General features: G+C 41.3%; 1 pseudogene; it reads right to left on the reverse strand.

The window, feature by feature from the left end:
- Positions 1 to 853: 853 nt before the first annotated feature.
- Positions 854 to 1,311, reverse strand: LOC121462680 (annotated as a pseudogene).
- Between the last annotated feature and the right edge of the window lie 6,499 nt (positions 1,312 to 7,810).

The raw sequence follows: 7,810 nt of genomic DNA on the forward strand, positions 1-7,810 counted from the left end.
ATTGTATGTACATATCCCACTTCTCAAATTTTCACCTGAGCTAACTTTGTCATCATGCTGGATTGACTGTGCCTATAGATTTGAAATAAAACATGTGCTCACTCTGGTTTGCATGAACCAATTTTTAGATGAGATAATTATTCTTTGAACTTACTTTTAAAGAAGTTTGTACTAATAGTATGTATTTGACTTTTTCCCTTTTAGTCAAATACATACTATTAGTTACTGCTCTGGGGATGCAGGCAGAGAAGGAGAGTAGGGAGAAGGGGAGTAGGGAGAAGGCTTGTTCTGATTTCTCTTAGTGCCGCCTGTTTCCTCAAGTTCTCACAGCGCAAGGCCTCTCTATGCTATCCCGACCTCATTCCTGACGCTGAGTGTGAAAGCGCAGCCAGCACAGTTTGTCCCAAAGAACCAGAGAAAAGGAGGGACAGGACAGCAGTGTTCCTTTTCTATTTACCCCCTATCCAGGTCTAACTATCTGTTCTCTTTGTCTCCGAGTTGCTGTAGGCTTTGTCCTAGGGCAGGGACAGCCATCTCACAGGTTTAGCAGCTCAGAAGAGACCAGAGTCGGCAAGAGTCTTGGCATGCTTAATGGTTGCCCTGCTGATTTATAGTCATTCTCAGACACTGGGATTCCGTTTCTGTCTTTGCTTTAAGTCTTAGCTGATTTTCCTGTTATTCCTGGTGGTCCTCCCCCACCCCGATAGCCAGATGCCCCCTTCTGGGGTTACTGCTCCTTCATGACTCTGGCTGCCAGAGTGGAAACACTGCCCTCCGTTTACTTACTCAGTCTCAAAGGCAGTACAATCTTTCTTTTCTTTTCTTTTTGAACATGAGTCTTTCTTGGCCACAGCTACTTGACGGTGATGAAGCGGGAGGAGTGGGTGGCACCAATGCCAGGCCAGCCTTGCTTCACAGGCTTGTAGGTAATGGAGAACTCGCCTAGGTAGTGGCCAATCATCTCCGCCTTGATCTCCACCTGGTTGAACGTCTTGCTGTTGTACACGCCCACCATGCTCCTCACCATCTCGGGCAGGATGATCATGTTCAGTAGGTGGGTCTTCACCACCTCGGGCTTCTCCATGGGCAGTGCCTGCTTCTTGGCCTTTCTCAGGCCTTGAGCAGCGAGTGCTGCTTCCGCTGCAGGCTGCGGTTGAGGCATCGCCTCTGCCTGGCACTATAGAGCTGCATCAGTGGCTCATAGCACATGTCCAGCAGCTGGTCCAGGTCCACGCTGCGGTAGATGAACTTGCGCAAGGTTCTCTTCTTCTGCTCTACTTTGGCCATCTTGACGGCGACTCGGAAAAGCCAATTTTTTTCTTTAATTACGCCAATCATAGGTAGCAGATCCGATGGTCCCCTTCAGAAAAAATCTCATGATTTTAATGTGAACAAATCTTTGCAGAATAGTTTGGCTAAGGATTTTGGTATGGAATCAACTTAAAGGATAGCGAAAAGTATTTTTACAAAGGGCTGAAGAGAAAAGTCACAGGATCAGAGAAAAAGCTCCTGAATGACTACATCACTGCACTCCAAGAAATGCCCAGAACCATCCAGAAACTGGAAGCTGGAATGTGTGAAGACAAAGAAATATTCTTCCCGAGTGTTTCATGGAAGCATAGTTCTCTCATCTTTAAGAATGGACTTTTGGCCTCCGGCACCTTAACAGAATGAGTTCATATTGTTCTGAGCCCAGTTTGCGGTCATTTCGTCCAGAAGCCCGAGGAAATCAGTTCATATAAGCAAGTTCAGATCGTGGTTGATAGGAAGGAAAAACAGCAAGAAGAATAATTTATAACTACAGCACAGGTCCGGGGCATCAGATCCAGGGTATCTGGGAACCTCTCCAGATGGCTCCTCACCAGGGGCTCTCTCTACACTCTGACCAGGAGCAGCATTTTGAAGTCTTCACAGTGTGGAGACTGGCCCGATTTCCCCAGCAGCGGGCAGAGGAGAGGGAATTTTTCTCTCCACAGCTGTCAGTGTCTGATTCTTTAATCCTTACCATCCTCGGGACTGGCTTTTTTCTGTTTCCACGAGTAGCCCGAGTAGCCCGCTTCCACCCGCAGGCTCTGCACTCCAGTACCGTCAGTCATCAAGTGGTGCAGCTTGCGGGGCCACAGGTTTGATTGTGGCTTGAATATGCACTTTGAGAGTTTTGAGCTGGGGGCCTATTCCTCAGTGTGATGGTGTTGGGGTGGTAGAACTATTAAAAAGTTGAGCCTAATGGAGATAGGTCCTTGGGGTCCCCATCCCCCGACAAGGAATATTTAGATCTGTAAGTGCACTCTGACTAAAGGGGAAGGGCTGGCCTCTTTAAGTTTTCTAGCTTCCTGTGTCTGATGTCTCACACAGGCTCTCGCCATGACATTTTCTGCCAGGGTTTCACATAGCCAGAGGTCAAACCATGTAGCCGCTTAATCTTAGCGACTTGGTCTACAAAGATTTGAGGTGGGGGGAAACAAAATTCTCTTTCATAAGTTGTTCACTTTTGGTTATTTTTATCATAGCAACAGAAAATGGGATAATTCAGCCACATGTCCCAAAGTCTGTGTTTTTCTATTCTAAACAGTAACCCACACCGGCCGCTAAAGACTGTGTATGGTTGGGATGGGTCCAAGTACACGGTGCCGCTTTTTCTACTTTATGGTTTCAGAGAATAATCCTGGAATTGGTATCACCAAGGAAATATCCCAATCTTCTGTTGCTAGGAGGGATAGATACTGCTCATGAAATAAAATTTGCTAGTGATTATAATTATTCATAGTCAGGGAATACCGGTAAAGAATGGGAGGGGATCCAAGCATCACTAATGGTTTTCATGGACTGATAAGAGAACGCACAGGTCACAAGTGAGATTATGAGTGAGATTTTTATCCATTCTTATATGACTTCTAATGTTTCTTTCACTGTGTACAGTGTTCTTTTATAGCAAATAAGAAAAGTCATAAAGTTTTGATGCTATATATATATATATTCCTCTGTCTATTTCCTCATCACTTTGCGGGTCGAGGCAAGGTTCTGGTTGCTAGGGGTAAATTTTTCTGCTGAGAGAGATTTTCAGTTTATGTGCATTTCAAATAATGATAGATCTACTTAGAGAGAACCACTTTCCTCTCTTGTTCATTTCCTTCTGTTATTAAAAATATCAGTTATGAAATATCATCTACATTGTGTGAGAAGAGAGAGGGAGAAGGCTCAAAGAGAGAAAAAAGGGGAGATAGACCATGAGATGGATGGAGTCAGGAATTAGAGAGGGAGCCAAAGAGGAGGGAGAAATTAAGCAGGGCCAAGTAATGGAAGGGGATGGGGACTGAAGAACGCAGGACAATGAGGGCCATCAAGTCTGTCTCCTTCATCAGGGGAAACTTCTGCTGGATCGGGCAGAAGATGCATGCTGTCAGAAAACTGAATAAAACCAATGGTCAAATACTAATGTGTGGGAAATTCTGCCTTAGTCTGCTTTCTCCTTCTGCAATGTACTTTTTACCTCTACCCATTGGCATCTAGAAGCTCTTATAAGATTCTCCCCAAATGATATTTTCTTTGTAAAATCTTGACTCCATTTCTATCAGGTACCTAAACTGTAAGTTCCTTAAAACATTTTCAGGAGGAATGAGACAAGAGAATTACCCCTTCAAGGCTAGGTTGGATTATATAATAAAACCTTAGCTTATGAAACATAGTCTTTAAAAGTTAAAGATAACAGCAGTGTCTGCTCACAGGGGTTTTAGGGACTAGATCTTTCCTCCCAACAGTTGGGGCAGAGTATTAGGAGTGCTGAGGAGGGCTCAGTCTGCTGAGAGTCCTTTGTCCCACTCTTCTGTGTCCTTGTGTCGGACTAAAAATTCTGTGTGTCCTTCTGAAATCACACTTGAGAGACTAGAGTTTATCATTAACCTTATCTCTAGATGAAGTTTAAGCCATTTTCTTAACAAAATGAGGACCAATGCCTGTTCTCCATTCCTCATGTGAAACCCCTCCCAATTGGATATGAAAAAGAATGGAGAGCCTTGGCAAGTACTCATGGGTTGACCACTGCCGTAGTTTCATTACTATGTATATGGCCAGGAATGTATATGGGATGTAGGCACATCTTCTTTATTTGTTTGGAATAGTGGCCATTGTACTGTACTTCCAGCCACTTGCTAATGGTGAGAATTATCATAAATAAACAACTTGCTGTTCAAACTTTTAAAAACAGCATGTGCCAAAGAAACAAGTTAACACACAACCTCTGCTGTGATTCTACCTCTGAATGCCTTTTCTATATGGTGTGGTACTTTAAATTTCTTTCTTTTTTATTTAAATTTATTTTTTTAAAAAGGAAACAAACTATCTTTATTCATTTTACATACCAATTACAGTTCCCTCTTCCTCCCTTCCTCCTCTCCCTCTCTTCCTCCTCTTCTCTCTACCTATCTCACCAACCCCCATCCATTCCTCAGAGAGGGTAAGGCACATTGCTTTGAGAAAGGTCCAAGGTGATCCCTGTTTTATCTAGGCTGAGAAAGGTATCCATTCAAAGAGAATACATTCCTTAAAAGCCAGTACAAGCAGTAGGGATAAGTCCTGGTGCCACTGCCAGTGGCCCAGCACTCTGCCCCAGCCATACAACTGTCACCCACATTCAGAGAGTCTAGTTTGGTCCTATGCTGGTTCCTTCCCTGTCTGGCCCTATCCCCAGGTAATCTGTTTCAGTGGGTGTCCCTATCATGGTCTTTCTTCTTCTTCTTCCTCTTCTTCTTCTTCTTCTTCTTCTTCTTCTTCTTCTTCTTCTTCTTCTTTTTTGTTTTTTTTGAGACAGGGTTTCTCTGTGGTTTTGGAGCCTGTCCTGGAACTAGCTCTTGTAGACCAGGCTGGTCTCGAACTCACAGAGATCCGCCTGTCTCTGCCTCCTGAGTGCTGGGATTAAAGGCGTGCGCCACCACCGCCAGGCTCCTATCATGGTCTTGACCTCTGCTCATATTCTCATTCCTCCCACTTCTTAACTGGACTTGGGAGCTCAGCCCAGTGCTCTGCTCCTTTCTCCCTCAGTCTCAGGATGAAGGTTCTATGGTGACATTTAAGATAGTCATCAATCTGACTACAGGGCAAGGCCAGTTTGGGCACCCTCTCCACTATTGCTTAGGGTCTTAGCTAGAGTCATCCTTGTAGATACCTGGCAATTTTTCTAGTGCTAGGTTTCTTGTTAGTCCCATAATGGCTCCATCAATCAAAATATCTATTTCTTTGCTCTCCATCTCTGTCCTTCACCATCTTGACTCTTGACTATCCCATTCCCTCAAGTTTTTCTCCCCACTTCACTTCATCCCTCCTCTTTTCAGTGTGACATTCCTTCCCCCTACCCCCATTCTCCCAATTTTGTCAGGAGATTTTGTCTATTTCTGCTTCCTAGGGGGATCTATATATGATTCTTTTATGATTCACCTTGTTACATAGCTTCTTTAGAGTTATGGACTGTAGGCTCATTATCTCATTATCCTTTGCTTTACAACTAGTATCCACCTATGAGTGAGTATATACCATCTTCATCATTCTGCATCTGGGTTATCTCACTCAGAATAGGATTTTTTTTTTAGTTCCATCCATTTGCATGCAAATTTTAAGATGTCATTGACTTTTACTGCTGTAGTACTTCAGTGAGTAAATGTACCACATTTTCTTTATACATTCTTTGGTTGAGGGGCATCTAGGTTGTTTCCAGATTCTGACTATTACAAATAATGTTGCTATGAACATAGCTGAACAAATGTCCTTGTAGTATGATTGAGCATCTTTTGGGTATATGCCCAAAAGTGATATTGCTGGGTCTTGAGGTAGGTTGATTTCCTGTTTTCTGAGAAACCACCATAGTGATTTCCAGAGTGACTGTACAAGTTTGCATTCCCACCAGAAATGGGGGAGTATTGTCCTATCTTCCACATCCTCTCCAGCATAAGCTATCATTGGTGCTTTTGATTTTTAACCATTCTGACCAGTGAAAGATGGTATCTCAGAGTCATTTTGATTTGCATTTCCCTGATGGCTAAGGATGTTGAACATTTCCTTAAGTGTCTTATGGCCATTTGAGATCTTCTGTTGAGAATTCTCGGTTTAGTTCTGTACCCCATTTTTAAATTGGATTATTTGGATTTTGATATCTAGTTTCTGGAGTTCTTTATATATTTTGGAGATCAGTCCTCTGTCTGATATGATTTTTTTCCCCATTCTTTAGTCTGCCTTTTTGTCTTGTTGATTGAGTCATTTGCTTTACAGAAGTTGCTCAGTTTCAGGAGGTCCCATTTATTTACTGTTGCTCTCAGTGTATGTTCTACTGGTGTTATGTTTAGGAAGTGGACTCCTGTGCCCAATGCATTAAAGGCTACTTCCCACTTTCTCTTCTTTCAGGTTCAGTATATCAGATTTATATTGAGATCTTAAATCCACTTGGACCTGAGCTTTGTTCATGGGGATAGATATGAATCTATTTGATTCTTCTACATGTTGGTATTCAGTTATGCCAGTATCAATTTTTAAAGATGCTTTCTTTTTTCCATTGTATAATTTTAGATTCTTTTTAAAAAATCAGGTGTTCATAGGTGTATATATTAATATCTGTGTCTTTTATTTTATTCCATTTGTCAACATGTTTGTTTTTATGCCAATATCAAGGTGTTTTCATTACTGTAGTTTTATAATAGAGCTTGATGTCAGGGATGGTGATGACCCTGGAAGTTCCTTTATTGATCAGGATTATTTTGGCTATCCTAGGTTTTTTGTTTTTCCATATGAAGTTGATTATTTTTCTTTCAAGATTTGTGAAGAATTGTGTTGGGATTTTGATGGGCTTGCATTGAATTCATAGATTGCTTTTGGTAGGATTGCCATTTTTATCATGCTGATCCTACCTATACAAGAGCATGGGAGATCTTTCCACTTTCTGGCATCTTCTTCAATTTCTTTCTTCAAAGACTTAAAATTCTTGTCAAACAGGTCTTTCACTTCTTTATTTAGTGTTACCCCAAGATATTTTATGTTATTTGTGGCTATTATGAAGGGTGATGTTTCTTTGATTTCTTTCTCAGCTTCTTTATCATTTGTATATGGGAGGGCTACTGATTTTTTTGAGTTGATTTTGTATCTTGCCACATTACTGAAGGTATTTATCAGCTGTAGAAGTTCCCTGGTAGAGCTTTTGTGGTCACTTATACATACTATTATGTCTTCTGCAAATAGCAAAAGTTTGACTTCTTCCTTTCCAATTTGTATCCCCTTGATCTTCTTTTGCTATCTCATTGCTATTTCCAGAACATCAAGAATTATGTTGAATAGATATGGAGAGAATGGACAGCCTTGTCTTGTTCCTGATTTTAGTGGAATCACTTTAAATTTTTCTCCATTTAATTTGGTGTTGGCTGTCAGCTTGTTGCACATTGCTTTTATTATGTTTAGATATTTTCTCTGTATCCCTGATCTCTCCAAGACCTTTATTGTGAAGGGGTGTTGGATTTTGTCAAATGGTTTTCCAGCATCTAATGAGATAATCATCTGTTTTTTCTTTTAGTTTATTTATATAATGGATTACATTGATAGATTTTTGTATGTTGAACCGTCCCTGCATCTCTGGGATGAAGCTGACTTGATCATTGTGGATGATTTTTTTTATGGGTTCTTGATTCAGTTTGCCAGTATTTTATTGAGTATTTTTGCATCAATGTTTATGAGGGAGACTGGTCTGTAATTCTCTTTCTTGGTTGTGTGGTTTTGGTAACAGGGTAACTATAGCCTCATAAAAAGAGTTTGCTAATGTTCCTACTGTTTCTTTTAT

Source organism: Microtus oregoni, unplaced genomic scaffold (assembly GCF_018167655.1).
Source record: "Microtus oregoni isolate MIOR12 unplaced genomic scaffold, Mior012 000001F_ref0000356, whole genome shotgun sequence".
Lineage (NCBI taxonomy): Eukaryota > Metazoa > Chordata > Mammalia > Rodentia > Cricetidae > Microtus > Microtus oregoni.